Source organism: Aegilops tauschii, chromosome 5 (assembly GCF_002575655.3).
Source record: "Aegilops tauschii subsp. strangulata cultivar AL8/78 chromosome 5, Aet v6.0, whole genome shotgun sequence".
Taxonomy (NCBI): domain Eukaryota; kingdom Viridiplantae; phylum Streptophyta; class Magnoliopsida; order Poales; family Poaceae; genus Aegilops; species Aegilops tauschii.
Window position 1 is genome coordinate 522,227,563 of NC_053039.3, and position 22,897 is coordinate 522,250,459.

A 22,897-nucleotide genomic window follows, 5' to 3' on the forward strand; every position below is an offset into this window, starting at 1 on the left:
GTCCTTATGATTACCGTGTTATAGCTGACGTTTGAGCAACCCCAAAACCCACCATACGGTAAGAAGCGACCACGATACTCTCATGGTCTAAGGAGCAAAATCACACGTTAACACTCCATATTATTACAATTGATTATAGACGATACTATCTCAATTCATAACAAACAAGTTTAGGTCGATTCAATATGATCGTTCTTCCAACGTCATAATCTCAATGTTGTTTTAGGAATATCGTTACACTTAACGATATCCAAAGATCCGGAAAACGTGATCACTAAGAACACTTGAGCTACTCCCTCCTTCCACTTATATAGGGCCTAATACATTTTTCAAGGTTATCTTTGACCACGGGTTAGCACAATGATATATGACATGCATGTAACACAAAGCATACCATCGAAATCATATGTGAAAGAGGTTTCTAACGATATAATTTTTATATCATACATCTCATATACTAATAATTTTATCATGGGCCATTTGCATTTGTGCCCCTAACTCGAACCCACTACTCAGATTTGCCCCTAATTTCGAAGCGTGCTCAAATTTGCCCCTCTGCCGTTAGTTCCCCTTATAAAAATGCCCTTCTATGCCGTTACCGTCCGGTCAAAGGGCTTTGACCGTCTACTGGTCGTTTATTGGACATATTTGCCCTTCCATGCACATGTCACTTACACGTGGGACCCACCCAGAGTAAAAAAAGCAATATCTCTCTCACTTACACATTGGACCTACCCCAAAGTTAAAAAAATGTCTCTCTCACCCTTTCTCTCACTTACCGGTGGACCCACCGAAATAAAAACAAAATATTTTTTTCACACACAAGCCCTGTCCCTTCCCTGACATGTGGGCCACGGGACCCACCGTCAAGGTCAAAATTGGTCCACGACGAGACATGCCTGGCCGTGAGCGGCTCACTTGCCGGCAGCTCACCGTTGGTAGCCGGACGACTGCGAGAGGAGGGCCCGAGGGGCGCAGTGTATCTGCGCAACGCACACCAAGCGAGTTGGGCGCCGCAGAGATAGGTGGTAACGCGCGCATGCGACCACCCGAGGTCGGTCATGGCGGGCGGCTTCATGCTAGGAGCTACGGGTGCAGAATCAAGAGGGGGAAGAGGGCGTTAGGGGCGCGACCTTACAGCAATGGCGGAACGGATGTCAGGGAGGTCTACGGTGGCTTGGGGCGGTCGAATCTTGGAGGTCAACGACGACGACCGTGGCAGAGGACGGGGTCCGGGGCGTCGTCTACGGGTGTCCCCTGCCCGATTCATTGCGTGGGCTAGAAGAGAGCTGGCCTGCAGTGCTCATGGACATGCTCCTTTATCTCGAGCTAGCCTCTGGCGGAAGGAATCGTTCGACGTGCTTCAACGACATCGAATCAAAATCGGCGGTCCGAGGTCGAAGGCGGGGAAGATGTGCTGTGGCACTCGACACTAGTCATCTCTCATCAAATTAGTTGGCTTTTAGGATGAGGGCATCTCGTAAGAGCTTCCTAGCAAGGTGGAGGCGCTTGGGGTTGCCGTTGGCCGCGCGGAGACGAAGGCAACGGCGACGGTGGCGCTCTTTAGAGGTGAGAGAGGGAGAGGTCGTGGGGGAGGGAGGAAGAGGGATGGATGGATGGAGGGAGGGCTGCGGTGCTCGGGGAGCTGGCAGCTGCAGCGCACGGTATCTGAGTAGCTTGCGGTCGCCGGAGTTGAGAGAGAGAGAGGCTGTGAGGTAGAGGGAGAGAGGTGGGAGGTGAGAGAGAGGCCATGAGGGGCCCACATGTAAGTGAAAGGGACAGAGGGGGTGAGAGAAACATTTTTTCCTTTTTATTTTTTTTCTGAGTGGGTCCCACATGTAAGTGACACATGGAGGCAGGGGCAAAATGTCCAATAAACGCCCCTTAGATGGTCAAAGCCCTTTGACCGGACGATAACGGCATAGAAGGGCATTTTTACACAGTGAACTAACAGTGGAGGGGCAAATTTGAGCATGCTTCGAAATTAGGGACAAATCTGAGTAGTGGGTTCGAGTTAGGGGCACAAATGTAAATGGCCCTTACTTAAATACCTCCATAAATTCTACAATCGATGGGACCTGCCTTGGGTTGAGCTAATATGGAACACATACTACAGTAACAAGATCCCTCACGCATCTGACTCTTGCGGCTCCTTCTGGTGGCGAGATGTAACAAAACTCATGCCGATCTATCGAGGGATTACTAAAGCTCAAGTGCACACGGGCAAGGATATTCTTTTCTGGAAAGATTTATGGCTTGATGATATTCTATCAGAAACACACTCGTGGGCCTTCTTGTTCGCTATTCAGGAGGATCTCTCGGTCAAAGATTTCTTGGGGACCACGAGACTAGGAGAAACCTTTCACCTTCCGCTCTCGGTGCAGGCGCATGCAGAGACAAGAGATCTTCAACGGCTGGTCCTAGACATTCAACTGCAGGACAGCCAATATGCTGCTGACAAGTGGATCCTCACATGGGGGACTGAGATGTACTCGGCCAACAAGTATTACAACTTTTACTTCAAGGATGTTCGGGCCCATCAGGCTTATAACTGGCTATGGAAATCTAAAGCAACCATGAAAATCAAGGTGTTCGGCTGGCTCTTACTGTCTGTCAGGCTTAATTCCAGAAACATGTTGAAGCGAAGGCACTACAACATTGGTAACGATTATACCTGCCTCCTTTGCGAGTCCAATTTGGAAGAAACTGTGGAGCACCTCTTCTTTGAATGCTCCTTTAGCAAAAACTATTGGTCAGACCTTGGCATTTGCTGGAATACACAAGGCACAAGATTAGATTGGATCAACCTAGCAAAAATGTCCTGGAACAAGCCACTGTTCATGGCAATCTTCTTACAAGCATCTTGGAGCATCTGGAAAGAAAGAAACAATAAGCTCTTGAGAGGAATAACACCTACTAAAGCATCCTGGATCTCAAGATTAAAAGTAGACCTCTCCCTTTTAACTCATAGAGTTGGGGAAAAGCAAATTTCCTTTCTAAACTCTTTTGTAGCCTCTTTATAGACTCCTGCTCCCCTAGCCCTCCCCAAAGGGGATGGCCTGTAAAAACCATATGTAAATACACCCATTTATTTATTTAATTACACAGCAGGAGGCTCTCCTACTGTTTCATGTGTCAAAAAAAGTTGCAAATTATGAAACTAGGTGAAATTCTAAGCATTTTACATGTTTAAAGCATTTCAATCCGATGCACAGTTGTGGAGTTATTAAATGCACGAACCATAGGGATCAATCTGTAAATATGCAGTTTTCTGAACAAATAGGAAAATCGCAGCGCACATAAAAAACACATGCGGGCTGAAACTGCTGGGTGCCGGGCTTTCTCTGTTGGGGAACGTAGTAATAATTCAATATTTTCCTACGTGTCACCAAGATCAATCTAGGAGATGCTAGCAACGAGAGAGAGGGAGTGCATCTTCATACCCTTGAAGATCGCTAAGCAGAAGTGTTACAAGAACGCGGTTGATGGAGTCGTACTCGTGGCGATTCAAATCGCGGAAGATCCGATCCAAGCGCCGAACGGACGGTGCCTCCGCGTTCAACACACGTACAGCCCGGGGACGTCTCCTCCTTCTTGATCCAGCAAGGGGAGAGGAGAAGTTGAGGGAGAACTTCGGCAGCACGACGGCGTGGTGGTGGAGCTCGTGGTTCTCCTGCAGGGCTTCGCCAAGCACTACGGAGGAGGAGGTGTTGGGGGGGGGGGTTGGAGGGCTACGCCAGGGGAAGGGGTGCGGCTGCCCTCCCACCCCCACTATTTATAGGAAGAAGGGAAGAGGGGGCCGACCCCCTTAGATGCATCTAGAGGGGAGGGGGGCGGCCAGGAGGGGAAAACTTGCCCCCAAGCAAGGTGGGAGGCAACCCCCTCCCCTACGGTTTCCAACCCTAGGCGCCTTGGGCCCTTGGGGGGGGGCACCAGCCCACCAGGGGGCTGGTTCCCTCCCATATTCAGCCCATTAAATCCTCCGGGGCAGGTGGCCCCACCCGATGGACCCCCGGACACCTTTTGGTGGTCCCGGTACAATACCGATATCCCCCGAAATCATTTTGGCGACTGAAACTGGACTTTCCATATATAAATCGTTACCTCCGAACCATTCCGGAACTCCTCGTGTCGTCCGGGATCTCATCCGGGACTCCGTACAACCTTCGGTAACCACATACAATTTCCCATAACAACTCTAGCGTAACCGAACCTTAAGTGTATAGACCCTACGGGTTCGGGAACCATGCAGACATGACCGAGACATCTCTCCGGCCAATAACCAATAGCGGGATCTAGATGCCCATGTTGGCTCCCACATGTTCCACGATGATCTCATCAGATGAACCATGATGTCGGGGATTCAATCAATCCCATATACAATTCCCTTTGTCCATCGATATGTTACTTGCCCGAGATTCGATCATCGGTATCCCCATACCTCTTTCAATCTCGTTACCGGCAAGTCTCTTTACTCGTTCCGTAACGCATGATCCCGTGGCTAACTCCTTAGTCACATTGAGCTCATTATGATGATGCATTACCGAGTGGGCCCAGAGATACCTCTCCGTCATATGGAGTGACAAATCCCAGTCTCGATTCGTGCCGACCCAACAGACACTTTCGGAGATACCTGTAGTGTACCTTTATAGTCACCCAGTTACGTTGTGACATTTGATACACCCAAAGCATTCCTACGGTATCCGGGAGTTGCACAATCTCATTGTCCAAGGAAATGATACTTGACATTAGAAAAGCTCTAGCAAACGAACTACACGATCTTGTGCTATGCTTAGGATTGGGTCTTGTCCATCACATCATTCTTCTAATGATGTGATCCCGTCATTAACGACATCCAATGTCCATGGTCAGGAAACCACAACCATCTATTGATCAACTAGCTAGTCAACTGGAGGCTTACTAGGGACATGATGTGCTCTATGTATTCACACATGTATTACGGTTCTGATTAATACAATTATAGCATGAACAATAGCCAATTATCATGAACAAGGAAATATAATAATAACCATTTTATTATTGCCTCCAGGGAATATTTCCAATAGTCTCCCACTTGCACTAGAGTCAATAATCTAGTTACATTGTGATGAATCGAACACCCATAGAGTTCTGGTGTTGATCATGTTTTGCTCGTGGAAGAGGTTTAGTCAACGGATCTGCGACATTCAGATCCGTATGCACTCTACAAATATCTATGTCTCCATCTTGAACATTTTCACGAATGGAGTTGAAACGACGCTTGATGTGCCTGGTCTTCTCGTGAAACCTGGGCTCCTTGGCAAGGGCAATAGCTCCAGTGTTGTCACAGAAGAGAGTCATTGGGCCTGATGCATTGGGAATAACTCCTAGGTCGATGATGAACTCCTTCATCTAGACTGCTTCCCGTGCTGCCTCTGAGGCTGCTATGTACTCCGCTTCACATGTAGATCCCGCCACGACACTTTGCTTGCAACTGCACCAGCTGACTGCCCCACCATTCAAAATATACACGTATCCGGTTTGTGACTTGGAGTCATCCAGATCTGTGTCAAAGCTAGCATCGATGTAACCCTTTACGACGAGCTCTTCGGCACCTCCATAAACGAGAAACATATCCTTAGTCCTCTTCAGGTATGTAACGCCCACGATGTAGCTATATCTCCCACGTGTCGAGGCACGACTTAGAGGCATAACCGCATTGTGGTTTTGTCGCAAGAAGGGCCATCTTCACACAATCCCATGTAATGAACAAGAATGGGATAAAGAGTTGGCTTACAATCGCCACTTCACACAATACATAAATATAATCATACATCATCCAAAATACACACATAGACCGACTACGGTCAAGATCCAAATGAAAATAAGACAACCCCAAATGCTAGATCCCCGATCGTCCCAACTGGGCTCCACTACTAATCATCAGGAAAAGACACATAGTAACGACCACGTTCCTCATCGAACTCCCACTTGAGGTCGATCCCATCATCTGCACTGGCATCGTCGGCACCTGCAACTGTTTTGGTAGAATCTGTGAGTCACGAGGACTCAGCAATCTCACACCCGCGAGATCAAGACTATTTAAGCTTATAGGAAAGGATGGTGAAATGAGGTGGAGCTGCAGCAGGCAATAAGCACATATGGTGGCTAACAAACGCAAGTGAGGGCGAGAAGAGAAGCAACGGAACGGTCGTCATCTAGCAATGACCAAGAAGTGATCCTGAACTCCTACTTACGTCATTCATAACTCAAACCGTGTTCACTTCCCGGACTCCGCCGAGAAGAGACCATCACGGCTACACACATGGTTGATGTATTTTAATTGGGTCAAGTGACAAGTTCTCTACAACCGGACATTAACAAATTCCCATTTGCCTCATAACCGCGGGCACGGCTTTCGAAAGATAATACCCTGCAGGGGTGTCCCAACTTAGCCCATCATAAGCTCTCATGGTCAACGAAGGATAAACCTTCTCCCGGAAAAACCCGATCAGTCTCGGAATCCCGGTTTACAAGACATTTCGACAATGGTAAAACAAGACCAGCAAAGCCGCCCGAATGTGCCGACAAATCCCGATAGGAGCTGCACATATCTCGTTCTCAGGGCACAACGGATGAGCCAGACGTCGGGTTGGCATAGACCCTGGTTGCCCAGGGGGCGCCGGACATCGCTCGGTTTGGGCCAGCACTCGAAGGAGCACTGGTCCGGGGGTTTAAATAAAGATGACCCTCGGGCTCGCGAAAACCCGGGGGAGAAAGGCTTAGGTGGCAAATGGTAAAACCAAAGTTGGGCCTTGCTGGAGGAGTTTTATTCAAGGCGAACTGTCAAGGGGGTCCCATAAATCACCCAACCGCATAAGGAACGCAAACTCAAGGAACATAATACCGGTATGACAGAAACTAGGGCGGCAAGAGTGGAACAAAACACCAGGCATAAGGCCGAGCCTTCCACCCTTTACCAAATATATAGATGCATTAATTAAATAAGAGATATTGTGATATCCCAACATATCCATGTTCCAACATGGAACCAATTTCATTTTCACCTGCAACTAGCAACGCTATAAGAAGGGCTGAGCAAAAGCGGTAACTTAGCCAAACAACGGTTTGCTAGGAAAGGATGGTTAGAGGCTGACATGGCAATATTGGAGGCATGATATAGCAAGTGGTAGGTAGCGCAGCATGGCAATAGAACGAACAACTAGCAAAGCAAAGATAGAAGTGATTTCGAGGGGTGGTCATCTTGCCTGCAAGGTTCTCAGAGTTGCCGAAAGCTTGATCCTCGTAAGCGTACTCAACAGGTTCCTCGTTCACGAACTCGTCTCCCGGCTCAACCCAAGACAAGAACACAAGCAACGGAACCACAATCAATCACGAGAAATGCACAAGCAACATGATGCAAAACATGTATGATATGCGAGATATGATATGCGATGCATATGCGTGCTCCGGAAGGAAAATGATGAACAAGGTAGTAACTTGGCAAACCAAGCATGCCACTGGAAAGATGAGATGATTTCGGTCGAAATCGATATAAAGATCACCGGAAACGGATGCACGGTTTGCAAATGGCAAGCAAAACAAGAATGACACGAATCTGCGAACAACAGCATGATAGCAGTTAAAATGCAACAAGTAACAATGCTACAGCACTCCAACGTAGCAACAAAGCATATGGAAGTAAACTACAGGAGATGCTTGACAAAAGATGAACACTGAGCTACGGCTAGATCACAACATAACAAGCTCAAACAAGCATGGCAAAAGTGCAAAAGATAACAGGTTCACAGACTTAGTGAAATTACTGAACATGACTGAAACAGCATCAGGTAGCAATGTTCGAAGCACGAAATCAACATGCTACAGGAACTTAAAATGTAAAAACAAGGCATGTCAGTGTTCTACTAAATGCATATGACAAAAGTCCCTTACTGAACATAATCCAAAAAGGACCAGAAGATATGATGGCAACCTTCTAAACATAGCAAGTTTCGTTAACAGGTTTCAGACTTAGCAGAAAACAGAGCATGGCAGAAACAATAATATGAAGGCATCTTGGTGAGCTTGATACACTACCACAAAGTAATTCATGACAAAACAAGCATACCTACAGCACGATGGAAAGTTTATGAAGCTATCCATGGCAAGAACAAAATCATAGCATGTATGGATCCACTACAACAAGCTTGGCAAAATTGAATAACACGTAAACAATCTGCCAGAAATAATTTATAGCAAAAGTAGAGCAAGATTGAATCATGCTATGGCACTCCATAATTGCAAACAAGAACAGGAATGGATCAATTACAACAATATCTACAAAACATCCTTACTGAACATCTCCAAAATATGCATGGATCTCTCTGTAGCATCAAGTTTACATGGCAACAAAATAACAGCAGACAAAGACTTAGAGAAATCACTAAGTCTCTGAAATCAGAAACATTACGGGGCCTAGATTGCATGCTTGTGCTAGTCACCACAGAGATCACAAAAATACATGGCATACACCCTTGGAAATATGGCATGACATAGAACAAAACACATGTAGAGCTCATCCCCATAAGATGCACAGATTAAATGATACAAAAATAACAAATCTCCAAGTTCTGCTAAGAACCAGCAGATAACAGCAACTAGCACTCTTGCACCAGAGATTTGGGCATCAAAATGACCTCTAATGAACATGGTGCAATTGAACAAAATGTAGAGCATCACGAGGCGAACAATTTGACATGTCACACGTGCGAAACGGAGCTATATGCAGAGAGTTACGATGCAATGAACATGGCAATATGCTATAAAAATACTGGGACTTAGGAAAATTTCGGGATCTCGGGGTCAACCTCGGCGTTGACCAGATCCGATCGGGACGAGGTGCGGCTCGGGCTCGTCGCCGGCGACGGGAGAGGAAGGGGCGGCGCCGGCCGGGGACGGCGGGGCCGCGGCGAGAGGAGGCGACGGCGGAGGGCGGCGGCGTCGGGCGCGGAGGCGGGGCCGGCGATGGCGGCGGCGGCGGCGGGCACCGGCGACGCGGGCGAGGTGCGGCGGGGTACCGGCGCGGCGGCGGCGGCGGGGCACCGCGGGAGAAGCGCGGGGCGCGGGCGGAGACGAGCGGGCCGCGCGGGCCTGACTCGGGCCCCGCGGGCCGGCGGCGGCGGAAGGCGGCGAAGAACAGGTGTCGGCGCGGGATTCGTCGGTCGGCGAGGGCGGACGTGTCCAGCGGCGCGAGGTGGAAGACGCTAGGGTTTGATCTGCGTATGTATACGGGAGGGGATGCATATATATAGCTAGAGGGAGCTAGGAGAGTCCAAATGAGGTGCGGTTTTCGCCCACACGATCGTGATCGAACGACCTAGAGCATGGAGAAGAGTTTGGTGGGTTTTGGGCTGTTTTTGAGGGGGGGTTTCCTGCAACACATAGAAGGCATCTGCGGTTACCCGGTTAACCGTTGGAGTACCAAACGACCTCCAAATGGAATGAAACTTGACCGGTGGTCTACCGGTGGTATACCAAGGCCACTTGACAAGCCTCGGTCCATTCCGAGAACGTTTGACACCCGCACACGAAAGAAAACAAGAGGGGTGCGCCGGAGGAGGTGGGAGCGCCGGATTGCAAAACGGACAACGGGGAAAATGCTCGGATGCATGAGACGAACACGTATGCAAATGCAATGCACATGATAACATGATATGATATGCATGACATGAACAAAAAGCAAAACGAAAGACAAAAACCCGACCACGGAGGGAATATCATAGCACATAGCCGAAAATGGCAAGAGTTGGAGTTACAAATATGGAAAGTTACATCCGGGGTGTTACAAGGTACTTTAGGATATTCTTGACCGCTGTCCAGTGTTCCATTCCGGGATCACTTTGGTACCTCCCTACCAAACTTACGGCAAGGTTCACATCAGGTCTGGTACACAACATGGCGTACATAGTAGAGCCTATGGCTCAGGCATAGGGGATGACACTCATCTTTTCTCTATCTTCTGCCGAGGTCGGGCATTCAGCTGTGCTCAATCTCACACCTTGCAATACTGGCAAGAACCCCTTCTTGGACTGATCCATATTGAACTTCTTCAATATCTTGTGAAGGTATGTACTTTGTGAAAGACCAATGAGGCATCTCGATCTATCTCTATAGATCTTGGTGCCTAATATGTAAGCAGCTTCTCCAAGGTCCTTCATTGAAAAACACTTATTCAAGTAGGCCTTTATGCTTTCCAAAAGTTCTATATCATTTCCCATCAATAGTATGTCATCCACATATAATATGAGAAATGCTACAAAGCTCCCACTCACTTTCTTGTAAATACAGGCTTCTCCATAAGTCTGTATAAAACCAAACGCTTTGATCATTTCATCAAAGCGAATGTTCCAACTCCGAGATGCTTGCACCAGCCCATAGATGGAGCGCTGGAGCTTGCATACTTTTTCAGCATTCTTAGGATCGACAAAACCTTCCGGCTGCATCATATACAATTCTTCCTTAAGGAAGCCGTTAAGGAATGCTGTTTTGACGTCCATTTTCCAGATCTCATAATCATAGAATGCGGCAATAGCTAACATGATTCAGACGGACTTCAGCTTCGCCACGGGTGAGAAGGTCTCATCGTAGTCAACCCCTTGAACTTGTCGATAACACTTAGCGACAAGCCGAGCCTTATAAACGGTCACATTACCATCCGCGTCAGTCTTCTTCTTAAAGATCCACTTATTCTCTATGGCTCACTGATCATTGGGCAAGTCTGTCAAAGTCCATACTTTGTTTTCATATACATGTATCATATCTCGGATTTCATGGCTTCAAGAGATTTGTTGGAATCCGGGCCCGTCATTGCTTCTTCATAGTCTGAAGGTTCACCGTTGTCTAACAACATGATTTCCATGACAGGGTTACCGTACCATTGGTGCAGAACGTGTACTTGTGGACCTACGAAGTTCAGTAGCAACTTGATCCGAAGTTTCATGATCATCATCATTAACTTCCTCTCTAGTCGGTGCAGGCACCACAGAAACATCTTCCTGAGCTGTGCTACTTTCCGGTTCAAGAGGGGGTACCTCATCAAGTTCTACTTTCCTCCCACTCACTTATTTTGAGAGAAACTCTTTCTCCAGAAAGGATCCATTATTGGCAACAAAGATTTTGCCTTCAGATCTGAGGTAGAAGGTATACCCAATAGTTTCCTTAGGGTATCCTATGAAGACGCATTTTTCTGATTTGGGTTCGAGCTTTTCAGGTTGAAGTTTCTTGACATAAGCATCGCATCCCCAAACTTTTAGAAACGACAGCTTAGGTTTCTTCCCAAACCATAATTCATACGGTGTCGTCTCAATGAATTTAGATAGTGCCCTATTTAAAGTGAATGCGGATGTCTCTAAAGCATAACCCCAAAATGATAGCGGTAGATCTGTAAGAGACATCATAGATCACACCATATCCAATAGAGTGCGATTACGACGTTCAGACACACCATTTCACCGAGGTGTTCCAGGCGGCATGAGTTGTGAAACAATTCCACATTTCCTGCGTGCCAAACTCGTGACTCAAGTATTCTCCTCCACGATCCGATCGTAGGAACTTTATTTTCCTGTCACGTTGATTCTCTACCTCATTCTGAAATTCCTTGAACTTTTCAAAGGTCTCAGACTTGTGTTTCATTAAGTAGACATACCCATATCTACTTAAGTCATCAGTGAGGGTGAGAACATAATGATAGCCTCCGCGAGACTCAACGCTCATTGGACCGCATACATCAGTATGTATTATTTCCAACAAGTTGGTTGCTCGCTCCATTGTTCCGGAGAACAGAGTCTTGGTCATTTTGCCCATAAGCCATGGTTCGCACGTGTCAAATGATTCATAATCAAGAGATCCAAAAGTCCATCTGCATGGAGTTTCTTCATGCGCTTGACACCAATGTGACCAAGGCGGTAGTGCCACAAGTATGTGGGACTATCATTGTCAACCTTACATTTTTTTGGCATTCACACTGTGAATATCTGTAACATCACGTTCGAGATTCAATAAAAATAAACCATTGACCAGCGGGGCATGACCATAAAACATATCTCTCATATAAATAGAACAACCATTATTCTCGGATTTAAATGAGTAGCCATCTCGCATTAAACGAGATCCAGATACAATGTTCATGCTCAAAGCTGGCACTAAATAACAATTATTGAGGTTTAAAACTAATCGCGAAGGTAGATGTAGAGGTAGCGTGCCGACGGCGATCACATCGACCTTGGAACCATTCCCAAGGCGCATCGTCACCTCGTCCTTCGCCAGTCTCCGCTTATTCCGCAGCTCCTGTTTTGAGTTACAAATATGAGCAACCGCATCGGTATCAAATACCCAGGAGCTACTACGAGTGCTGGTAAGGTACACATCAATAACATGTATATCATATATACCTTTGGTGTTGTTGGCCTTCTTGTCCGCTAAGTACTTGGGGCAGTTTCGCTTCCAGTGACCATTTCCCTTGCAATAAAAGCACTCAGTCTCATGCTTGGGTCCATTCTTTGGCTTCTTCCCGGCAACTGACTTACTGGGCGCGGAAACTCCCTTGCCGTCCTTCTTGAAGTTCTTCTTACCCTTGCCTTTCTTGAAACTAGTGGTCTTATTCACCATCAACACTTGATGTTCCTTTTTGATCTCCACCTCCGCTGATTTCAGCATTGAATATAACTCAGGAATGGACTTATCCATCCCTTGCATATTGTAGTTCATCACAAAGCTCTTGTAGCTAGGTGGAAGCGACTCGAGGATTCTGTCAATGACCGAGTCATCTGGAAGATTAACTCCCAGTTGAGACAAGCGGTTGTGCAACCCAGACATTTTGAGTATATGCTCGCTGATAGAACTGTTTTCATCCATCTTACAACTATAGAATTTGTCGGAGACTTCATATCTCTCGACCAGGGCATGAGCTTGGAAAACCATTTTCAGCTCTTGGAACATCTCATATGCTCCGTGCTGCTCAAAACACTTTTGGAGCCCCGACTCTAAGCTGTAAAGCATGCCGCACTGAAACAGGGAGTAATCATCACTACTCAATTGCTAGGCGTTCATAACGTCTTGAGTTGCTGGGAAAATGGGTGCATCACCTAGCGGTGCTTCAAGGACATATGCTTTCTTGGCAGCTATGAGGATGATCCTCAAGTTACGGACCCAATCCTTATAGTTGCTACCATCGTCTTTCATCTTGGTTTTCTATAGGAACGCGTTGAAGTTGAGGGCAACATTAGCGTGGGCCATTGGATCTACAACATAGATTGTAAAGACAATTTTAGACTAAGTTCATGATAATTAAGTTCATCTAATCAAATTATTTAATGAACTCCCACTTAGATAGACATCCCTCTAGTCATCTAAGTGATACATGATCTGAATCGACTAGGCCATGTCCGATCATCACGTGAGACAGACTAGTCATCAACGGTGAACATCTCCATGTTGATCGCATCTACTATAGGCCTCATGTTCGAACTTTCGGTCTCTCATGTTCCGAGGCCATGTCTGTACATGCTAGGCTCGTCAAGTCAACCTAAGTGTTTTGCATGTGTAAATCTGGCTTACACCCGTTGTATGCGAACGTTAGAATCTATCACACCCAATCATCAGGTGGTGCTTCGAAACAATGATCCTTCGCAACGGTGCACAGTTGGGGGAAACACTTTTGTTGAAATTTTAGTGAGGGATCATCTTATTTATGCTACCGTCGTTCTAAGCAAATAAGATGTAATCATGACTATAAGGGCATATTTATCCCTTAGTTGTTTTGGTGATTGATGGCAATGCTTTTGCGGACTAATCATGTGCATGGAGTATTTCAGACATATCATGACTAGGCACAAGACGGTTTGGTGCCCCTCGAAGACTATTGAAGACAGCGTGTCTCTAGGTTTCTTTTCGGTAGATTTTAGTCGTAGGAAAGCCGTACTATTAAGAGGGGGTCCGCTTTGGAAAGGTTTGGGTGGAATCATCACGTACACGTCTACTCCTTTTTGCACCACCTTTCCTTTGGCTCTTTGGAGCATCCTCCGTCTTTCCTTGTCTATGCAAAATGAAGGTTTCCGTGTGTTGCTGAACTGGAGCATGCGGTAGTACTGCTCCCTGGAGCAGTAGTACCGCAGGCCCTTGCGGTAGTACCGGCCTCTAGCGCGGTAGTACCACAAGTGCTCACGGTAGTACCGCACCTCGGGAGCGGTAGTACCGTGGGCTCTGTCCAGGCTCAACCGCAGGAGCGGTAGTAGGCGCGGATGTAATTTTTTTACATCCGTGCCTGGCCTACGGTAGTACCTTATCGGATTTTTGCATAGATCAAAACTTAGCGGAAGTAGTCACGGATGTATTTTTATATGTCCGTGCCTTCCCGGCATAGTCCATTCCTGCCTTGCGGTAGTACCACAAGGGGTCGCGGTAGTACCACAGCAGCGGTTCTACCGCTCCTCGCCTTGGCATTTTAGGATGGATCTTAGGCTCTGCCGTGGCAGCGGTAGTACCGTGGTTCGCCGCGGTAGTACCGTGAGCCCTTGCGGTAGTACCGCTGTGTTGGTGCGGTAGTACCGCAGGTCGCGGGCTGGTTTAGTGGATAACGGTTGGATTTGTCCTCGCACTATATAAGGGGAGTCTTCTTCTCCGAATTGACTACCTCCTCCACTCCCAAGCTCCATTGTTGCTCCAAGCTCCATTTTTGCCCGATCTCTCTCCCTAGCCAATCAAACTTTTTGATTCTTTAGGTATTGGTTGAGAAGGCCCCGATCTACAGTTCCACCAAGAGAAATTTGATTCCCCCACCAATCCCTTGCGGATCTTGTTACTCTTGGGTCTTTGAGCACCCTAGATGGTTGAGGTCACCGCGGAGCCATATTCCATTGTGGTGAAGCTTTGTGGTGTCGTTGGGAGCCTGCAATTAAGTTGTGGAGATTGCCCCAACCTTGTTTGTAAAGGTCCGGTCGCCGCCTCCAAGGGCACCAATAGTGGAATCACGGCATCTCGCATTGTGTGAGGGCGTGAGGAGAATACGGTGGCCCTAGTGGCTTCTTGGGGAGCATTGTGCCTCCACATCGCTCCAATGGAGACGTACTTCCCCTCAAAAGGAAGGAACTTTGGTAACACATCCTCGTCTTCACCGGCTCCACTCTTGGTTATCTCGTGCCTTTACTTGTGCAAGATTATCTATGTTATATCCCTTGCTTGCTTGTGTGCTTGTTGTTGTTGCATCATATAGGTTTCCCACCTAGTTGCATATCTAGACAACCTACTTTGATGCAAACTTTAAATTGGTAAAGAAAAGCAAAAATTGTTAGTTGCCTATTCACCCCCCTCTAGTCAACTATATCGATCCTTTCAATTGGTATCAGAGCCTCATCTCTTTATTAAGGACTTTGTCGTCCGAAGAGTATGGTTGAGCACTCCGGTGTGAATCCATTCTTGTCTACGACCGATGGGGGAACCGCGCTCTCTCGTGAGGAATTCAATGTGGCTTTGGACACATTGAAAACCTCCATGATGACCAAGGTTGAAAGCATGTTTAACAAATTCTTAGAAGGGCTTAAATTATCCACCACACCGATGAAAGTGGGTGATCCCACTAACAAGGCCATGTCCTCCGTCATTCGTCAAAGGCCGGATTTCCACACCCTGTCCTCAAGTGAAGTGTTGGATGAGTTTGTGGCTATGAGTATCTTGGACAAGACCGCCGACAATGCGGTGTTACGTTCTCAACGAGCAAAGAAGCCCAACCTTGCCTTGAAGGCCAAGGTTAATGTGGAAGAAGAGGACGAAGAGGAAGAAGAGGAGAGCAATCCCGAACATACAAAGTATGCCTATCATGGACACATGGCTCTTGCTTCAAGGCAATTTTGGAGCAAGAAGAACACAAGGCCCAACTTCAACAAGAACAACTCAAGTGGCGCGAAGGTCAAGCAACGAGTGAGGACGTGCTATAATTGTGGCAATGTGAGCCACTTTGTTGCGGAATGCCCGTATGAGAAGAGGGAAGACAATGGTGGCAAGCTCATCCGAAAGACAAGGCCAAGTCCTTCCCTAACAAGAGCAACTTCACCAAGAAGACTCCTCCCAAGGGGTTGGTGGCACAAGAAGAGTACAATGAGGACGATGAAGATGGTGAGTCGGTTGCCATGGCCTCCGTCGCCATTGCGACAACTCCACGGGTGTCTCTCTTCGACTCACCCAATGAGAACATCACCGCCAAGTGCCTCATGGCTAAAGCCACCAACAATGTAACCCCCAACATCAAAACTACCATCATTAATAATCCTTCTTTGACGGATTGCATTGATAAACATGAGGGGTCTAATGTGGAGGAGAATGAATTTGAGTCTTTTATGAGTAAGCTCAAGGGTAAATCCAAGAAGCACTTCGTTGCTCTCTTGGAACAACTTGGTGAAGCCAATGACATGATCGAGGCTCACGAAGATACCATCTCTAAGATGGAGGGGCATAGTCGTGACTATGCCGATGAGATTTTGGATCTTTCCAATGCTCTTGAGGAAGAGCGAGGTCTTCGTTTGGCTCTTGAGGAGTCATACGATGATGACCACGCTAAATTAAAGAAAGATCTTGATCATGCTCTTGTTGTATCTCGTGTGCTAAACTCCGAGAAGGCCAAGCTTGGGGTTGATCTTGTTAGACTCAAGGAGGAGTTTGACTTACTTGACAAGGCTCACAAGGTCTTGAAGGGTGTTCATGCTAGCCTCAAAGAGTCTCATGATCAACTCCAAGTAAAGCTAACCAAGGAGAAAGCCACTTTTCCTCATATGGTCTTAATTGATAATGCAAATGCTACTTACCCGTGTTGTGAGCATGTGCATCTTGTTGAGGAAAATGCAAAGTTTAAGGAGCAACTTGAGAAAGGCCTTGTATCTTGCATACAAGACGAGAAGAATCTCAACGACCTTTTGAGCAATCAAAAGGAAGTTGTGGCCAAGGAAGGGATTGGGTACGCGCCCAAGTCCAAGAACAAGAAGAAGAATGACAAGGCCAAATGACCTCCTCCTCTTAAGCAAACCTTTGTGAAGGAGGTAGAGGGTGCTTCTAAGGAGAAGAAGAAGAACAATGTGAAGGGCACTGTTCAAAATACCGGCCGATATACCGATAAATCGGCCGATTTATCGCTTATCGGGGTCTAACCGGTAAGATAAACGCATATCCCCTGAGTTTATCGGTCTGGCCGATTTATCGGCTGTCAGAGCGATTTATCGGCAGTCAGAGCGATTTTGGCCGGTAAATCCAGGGGGCCCACCTGTCTGAAATCACAAAAAATCTCCTGTAGCGCACCGCCTTCCCCAGAACCCTCGCGCGGGACACATCCCTCCCGAGTCCCGATAGAGTTTGGCGTTTGGGCTTCGCCAGCAGCCGCTCCCCGCGATTCACCACGCCGCCGCTACCATGGCCTCCTCCGGCGGCCGGACCTAGCTCGCCTGCCCCTCACCTCGTCCCCCTGTCCAGCACCGCCCCGCACCTCGTCCCTCATCTCATCCCCGTCTCCAGCACCGGCCGGCCACGCCCAGTCCTTGAGGATTCCACACAGCGGCGCCCCATCCTTGAGGCTTCCACAGGGCGGCGCCTAGGAGCAGGACGTCTAGAGCAGCTCCCCGCCCACACCCCTCCCCAGGATCCAGCAGCGGCGTGCCTCAACCCCCCGCGAACCCTTCGTCCACGATCGAGAGCAGCAGAAGCTCCACACGCCACGGCATGGATTCTTCTCATTCTCGATTCTATTCTCTGGACAAGTAGTGATGCATGCTTGTTGATTTATTTTTGTTGAGTTATGTAGATGGCTGATTGTATTAGGCAGATTTTAATTATATTAGTCAATTATTGCTTCATTAGTAAACTATGTAGATGGCTGATACATGGTTGTTTCCTTTATTTATGTAGATGCCGATGCATGGTTGGTTCCTTTTATTTATGTAGATGGCTGGTTCAGGTTCATCTCAAGTTGCAAGTTCATCACTTAAGAGGAAGTCGGATGACATGGCTTGGGAGTTTGCCGAGTTGATTGATCCTAGTGATCCGCAAAGGCTCAAGTGCAAGCTTTGTGGAAAAGTTATGTCGGGAGGGGTCACTAGGATGAAGGAGCACATTGGGCAGATCAAAGGCGCCGTGACCAGCTGTATGCAAGCTACACAAGATCAGATTACTCGAGCTTTTGCATCACACGAGGCACCAAAGAGGAAGAAATTGGCAAAGCAAAAGCGTGAAGAAGAAGTTAAAGCTGCAGTCACCGTAGAGGTTAATGAGGATAATCAAGAACAGCTGAATGAAGTTGGTGAAGGTACTCCAAAGAAGGGGGCAATGGATCAATATCTTGCACCAATTGATCCTTCGATCCCGTTGAAATCTAAAAAACAGCAGACTATAAATGTTAGTGTTGATAAGGAAAGAAGCTACAAAGTTGGGCAATATTTTGGCTAGATGGATGTAAAAGAAAAATGTACCCTTCAATGCTATCAATGATGATGATTTCAAATAGTTTTGTGAGGCTCTTGGTCGCTTTGGTCCTGATTGGAAGCAACCCTCGCAATATATGATCAGGGAGAAGATGTTGGTGCAGGAGGTGGAAAGGACTAGGGATTTGTTGAAGCCACATGAGGTCGAGAGGGCGGATACGGGGTGCTCTGTCATGACTGATGCTTGGACAGACAAGAAAAAGAGAAGCATCATGAACTTGTGCGTGCATTGCAAGTTGGGGACCGTCTATCTTGGATCAAAGGAGGCGTCGGCCGATGCACATACAAGTCTATACATTTTCAATTATGTGGATGAATGCATTGAGAAAATAGGTATGAATAATCTTCAACTTGCTCTCATTCGTTTCTTTTCAAGTTTATTACTTGCTGAATTTTAGTACTTGCTTATTACTTGCTGAAAATTACTTATTGTGTTTTGTAGGCGCTGAAAATGTTGTGTAAGTAGTCACGGATAATGCTTCAAACAACATGGGAGCAAAGGTGATGTTGAAAGATAAAAGGCCCAAGTTATTTTGGACCTCGTGTGCAACTGACACCATCAACTTGATGGTAGAAGCGGTTGCAAAGTTGAAGCATTTTGGTTCTACAATAACCAAAGCTAAAGAAATGACTACTTTCCTTTATGCACATCATACTACATTGGCCTTGATGAGGTCCTATACAAAAAAGAGAGACATTGTTAGACCGGGGGTGACTAGATTTGCGTCGGCATTTCTTACCTTGCAAAGTCTTGATGCTAAGAGGAAGCAACTAAAGGAAATGTGTTGTAGTGATACTTGGGAAGGATGCAAGCACACGAGAACAAAGAAAGGGAAGGTGGCTCATGCCGCAATAATGAGTAGGGCATTTTGGAAAAATGTGTCTCTTTGCATTAAGGTATTGTTTACTAAACTTCAAATTGTGCTTGTGTATGTTGGAATGCATGTGTATATGTTAAATACTAATGTTGTGCACTTGTGCTTGGGTATGTTTGAAACTTGGAATGGAAGGTTTTTGAGCCATTGGTGAAGATACTTCGGTTGGCTGATGGCGATGGACAGTCCATGGCCTCTATGTATGGAGAAATAATAGAGGCAAAGAAGGCAATATTGGTTGCGGTTGATAATTCGGACAAGGACTATAAGGCGATCACAACGGCCATGGAGAGCAAGATGAATGGGAGGCTAGATACCCCATTGCACATGGCTGCATATGCCTTGAATCCATATTATAGTTATGCTACCACAAGCATCTTTACCGATGTGGAAGTCATGTCCGGCTTGATGGAAGTTATTGAGCAATTTTATCTCGATGATGATGAGAAGCAAAACAAAGTGCTTAACATTGACTTGCCCAAATTTAAAAAGAAGGAAGGCATGTTTGGGAAGGTGGCTGCCACCAAAGCAATTAGCAATGCAAATTTCAATGCCGGTAAGCTTGTTCCCAAGATAATATTGTCATATTGCAATTCTGAATTTTTTGGGCTGATGCATAATACTTTGTATTTTTCCTTTAAATGTAGGGGAGTGGTGGGCAACTTATGGACTACAAACTCCTACATTGATGCACATTGCTTTGAGGATACTCAACTTGACCACAAGTTCATCCGGATGTGAAAGAAATTGGAGCATTTTTGAACAACTAAGTCTCAACTTGCAAATACTCAAATCTGACCCGTATATTATTTTTGACAGAATGTAAATCACTAAGCTTCATTTCGCAATTTTTAGGTGGATGCAAAGAGGAGAAATAAACTAGACGTGCATCGTAGGGACGATCTAGTTTATATTCAATTCAATAGAAGAATGATAGACAAGAGGAAGAAGTATTCCTCATCTTGTGATGTTCTTCTTGGTGAAGATGCTTCCATGGCACAAGATTGGATATGTGAAGGTGCTTACGTTGATGCTGCGGAGGAGGTTGATGCTGCGGAGGTTGATGCAATGGGAGCTTCCGAGTTTGTTGAGCTACGTAGAAGTGCAAGAGTGAGAGAACTTCATGAAGTGGAAGAATTTGTTTCCGATGGGGAAGAATCTGATCACGGGCTTGTCAATGAGGATGACATAGACTTCGAGTCCGATGATGATGGGGTGATACAAGGTGCCAATGAAGATGAGGAGGGGGACCCGATGGAGCCTTAATGGGGCTTCAAGCCTTCAATGCTTTGCACTATGTGTGCTTTTTTATGTTTGCTAGCTATTTATTTCAGTTGTGACTTGTGAGAGAACTATGAACCACTATGCGTGTTGTTTGCTAGTTTCCTATTTTGCTTTGTCATGCAATGATGCAGCTATGCAAAGCTATGGTTATTTATGACCTTACTATGTAATATGTATTGCTGGACTATGTTTATTTCTCATTGTTTGTCATGTGTGTGCACCTACATTTTGCAATTTATTTGATTTTTGAAGGCTTGGAGCACAACTGAGGGTACATGGTCATGTATGTCCTTGTGCGTGTGTGCGTGTGTGTACTGTTTAATATACTAATATATCATTTTTAAGGCTTGGAGCACAACGTGATGGTAGATGGTCATGTATGTGCTTGTGTATGTGTGCACTGTGTAATATATTACTATAGCATATTTTTTAAGGCTTAGAGGACAATTTATTTGTCATGTGTGTGTAATATTATGGCATATTTTACATTATTTTGGTTGGGAAAACCTGAGATTTTTTTTAAAAACTTGCCGATAAATGGTTGACCGATAAAAACGACAAATTGGCCGATAAGCCGATTTATCTCTTCTCTTGGGTCGGCCGATAAGTTAACGAGAAGCGATATCCCAAACATTGGTGAAGGGTAGTAATGCCAAGAAGGGCAATGCTACCCCTTCCAACAAAGCCGACGACTTTAACCCTTCTTATGTGTTATGTCGTGCTAGTGATGGACATGTTTATGCCAAATTTGTTGGTTCTCCTTATGAGTACATTGAATGGTCTATTTGGGTTCCTAAGACCCTTGTCACTAACATCAAAGGACCCATTGCAAAATGGGTACCTAAAACCAAGCATTGATCTCTTGTAGGTGTTTGCTTCCGGTGGAGGATCATGGTTGCTCGATAGTGGAGCCACTAATCATATGACCGGAAGCAAGGACTTGGTGGTGGACATACACAAGATTCCATCTATGCCCACCAATGTCGAGTGGGGTGATGCCTCGTCCTCTAAGGTATTGGGACTTGGCAAGGTTGTCATTTCTCATGATCTCATGATCGAGAAGGTCATGCTTGTTGAGTCCCTTGCATACAAGTTACTTTCCATTCGTCAACTTGCACTCATGGGCTTTGCCACTTTCTTTGATATTTATACCGTTGCCCTCTTGTGGAGCAAGGCTCTTAAAGTAGCCTTTGTTGGGCATGTCGAGAACGGTCTCTATGTGATTAACTTTTCGGAGCGACCCACTAAGACCGCGACATGCCTAATGGCTAAAGTTGATCTGGGATGGCTTTGGCATCGCCGTTTAGCCCATGTCAATATGAGATCTTTGCAAAGTCTTCTCAAGGGGGACCATGTTCGTGGACTAACAAATGTCAGTTTTGCCAAAGATCGTGCTTGCAGTGCTTATATCGAAGGAAAGCTACATGAGAAGGCTCACCCTCCCACGACTGTCATCTACTCAAAGAGGCCTTTGGAGATCCTTCACTTGGATCTCTTTGGGCCTCCATCCTTTGATAGTCTTGGGGGTAGGAAGTATTGCTTGGTGATTGTGGATGATTACTCAAGATACACATGGGTATACTTCTTCAAGAGGAAGAGTGAGACCCAACTAACCGTCATTGACTTTGCAAATGAAGCACAACGCCAACACAATGCAAAGATCTTGACAATAAGAAGTGACAACGGCACCGAGTTCAAGAACTAGACCTTGGATGAGTTTCTTAGTGATGAGGGGGTCAAGCATCAATATTCCGCACCTTACACCCCTCAACAAAATGGTGTAGCGGAGAGGAAGAACCGGACGTTGATGGATGCGGCAAGGACCATGATGGCGGAGTTCAAGTCTCCATACAACTTTTGGGCCGAAGCCATCAACACCGCCTGTCATGCATCCAATCGGCTCTATCTCCGCAAGGGCTTGAACAAGACTCCGTATGAGATACTCACCGGTAACAAGCCCAACCTCAAGTACTTTCGGGTGTTCGGGTGTAAGTGTTTCATTCTCAAGAAAGGTGTTCGCTTGTCTAAATTTTTGGCTAGAGCTCAAGAGGGCATATTTGTTGGTTATGCTACAAACTCTCATGCTTACCGTGTCCTCAATAAGTCTACGGGACTTATTGAGGAGACGTGTAACATAGAGTTTGATGAGAATAATGTCTCCCAAGTGGAGCAAAGTGGTACTTGTGATGTAGGTGATGAAATTCCTCCCCAAGACATAAGAAGAATGGGTGTTGGCTTTATCCT